At 35.1% G+C, this 2,173-nt stretch overlaps 1 protein-coding gene across 1 annotated transcript in view; it reads right to left on the bottom strand.

The window, feature by feature from the left end:
* Positions 1 to 1,232: 1,232 nt before the first annotated feature.
* LOC135595160 (pentatricopeptide repeat-containing protein At4g33170-like) overlaps positions 1,233 to 2,173 on the bottom strand; it is a 2,767-nt gene continuing 1,826 nt past the window's right edge. The window contains exon 1 of the mRNA XM_065085717.1: positions 1,233 to 2,173. This exon is cut by the window's right edge and continues 1,826 nt beyond it. The gene's annotated coding sequence lies outside the window, so the exon portion shown is untranslated.

The raw sequence follows: 2,173 nt of genomic DNA, 5'->3' as shown, positions 1-2,173 counted from the left end.
GGATTTATTGTTGTTTAAATGCATGTCTCTGACAATGAAAGGAAATAAATAATTGATATGATATCTGAAGGCCAAAGGGCATGATTTTGCAAACTAAGTTTTGCTTATCTATCTCTGTTCAGTATTTGAAGCTCAAGTAAACTGTAAACATGGACAAGAAATATTCATCTAAGAATTTGCATCAGTAAACTTTACTTTCATTGTCACATAACTGGCCACAAATGAAAAATGACAAGTATTAGATCAGATTGTAGACTGCAACATGAGGAGGGTCTCTGCAGCTAATAAAGCATGGACAAGTGAATGAACTTGTGGTATTTTAGTATGAACGGAAGAAAAGAAATTCAGAAAAATAAAAAAACCATGATAGAATCTGAAATCAGGTAGTCAATGTTTTTATCCAATGCAGGAAAACTTATGATATCAGGACTAACTGGAGACTAATGTTTCTTTTGTTCAGAGTTAAATCTTATAACCACAACCAAGGATGCTGTTTTGATCTGATACCTATTTATAATCTTATAGATAGGTTATTTTTATCTGAGGTTTAGAGAGGGCTAAACACAGTATGTCTGTTGTCATCATTGGCAATAATATGTAAAGTTTTACAAAATTAAAGTTCATAAAGATTATAGATCCAACATGTGAGCTGCTTTGATAGTTTGTGGAAAGCAAACAATATCATGCTTCTCTATGGAGCAAACTCCATAACCTGGAAGAGTTATCAAAACTAAGCAGGAAAGACTATTGTTCCCAGCATATGAATCATGACTACATTACCAATAAAGATACCATATATCTTATAGAAAACATAATACCACAGCCACTAGATTTCAGATTGCTTCCATTCATGTTATGCAGAAAGAAAGCTCACTTATTTTCCAAATTGTACTCAAGTCTTAGATTTTCATGCCATCCACTGTTGTATTTAAGGTCTTCTCTCCAAACAGTATGCCTTTTCTAGCATTAAAGCTCATGGTCAAATGACTATTTGCATTTATAGCTATTTTGCTCATACCTTTTAGCATATGCTTCTTATAGTAGGCTTCATAAGCTGGTTAATGAGCATCCATAAATATGGGCCCAGTCTGTGAAGGCCAGTGGAAAGCTTCCTTCTCATTTGTGGGGTTGTTTCTGGTCAATGGGAAGAGAAGGCCATATAAGAATGCTCCTTAAACTCATTTGAAAAAATATCGTAGACAAATATCACCTGAACTTCCAAACAATAATACCTGCACAACCAGCTGAATCCAATCCCCTCTCTAGTATATGAGTGTGTCTTGACATACCCTGACTTCCTCTTTTGTTTCCCACATTCTTCATGCAGCATCCAATTCCACAATCTACTCCACTGATTGTGGAAAAGTATCTTTTCCATATTTCAGCCTTCAGACAGTGATAACCATTTCTTGCTTAAAGAATACAACAAAATTTACCTAGTTTACTGGAGGTTCCAAAATTTTTATATGCCAGAACCTCTTCTGTATTCAGATTGCTTTCAAGAGTTCATGAAGCCAAATAAACAAGATACAAGTGTAATTTTCCTAATATTCGATGTCCTGAAAAGATAGGCTACTGACTTTAGCAATATTTTAGAAAGATGATATTTCGAGGTTGACAGATAGATGAATTCTTGTGGTTTGGTTCTTTATGTCCAAGGTCTCATGTGAGAACTTCAGGAGCCTAGATTAAGTAGCTGAAAAAAGGCCAAAAAATATTATTTGGTTTCAGGTGTGCCCAATAAAATGGTCCAATGATAACTCAAGTGACAGGATCTCTCTTATTGTGTTCAACCACACAATCCTTGTCTTCTGCAATGTTTTTATATATATTTATATTTACCTCTGATAGAAATTGTCTCCCATTAGCACCAGGATGAAGAAAACACTAAATTGAACTCCAAGGTAAGTGTCTGTACCTTTGATGTGACTGATACCATCTGCGGTCATGAGTAATAGAGTCAGATATTGGATATGCACTAAGCAAAAAAATCTCCCCTGATTTGGAAGATAAAGAGCTGTCATCCTGCTGCATCTTAAATCAGGTTCACATGCTGATAACTAAGTTTATGTTTAAGCACCAGTTGATTCCAGAAAGGACAGCAGGATATGTTGCACATCACATGAAGGGATAATTTGCATGATCAATGAAGCCTTTATAGAAACACTATCCT

This window comes from Musa acuminata, chromosome BXJ1-10, assembly GCF_036884655.1.
Source record: "Musa acuminata AAA Group cultivar baxijiao chromosome BXJ1-10, Cavendish_Baxijiao_AAA, whole genome shotgun sequence".
In the NCBI taxonomy this organism is placed as follows: Eukaryota; Viridiplantae; Streptophyta; class Magnoliopsida; order Zingiberales; family Musaceae; genus Musa; species Musa acuminata.
Note: the sequence above shows the minus strand (reverse complement) of the source record. Positions and strands in the feature narration are given on the sequence as shown.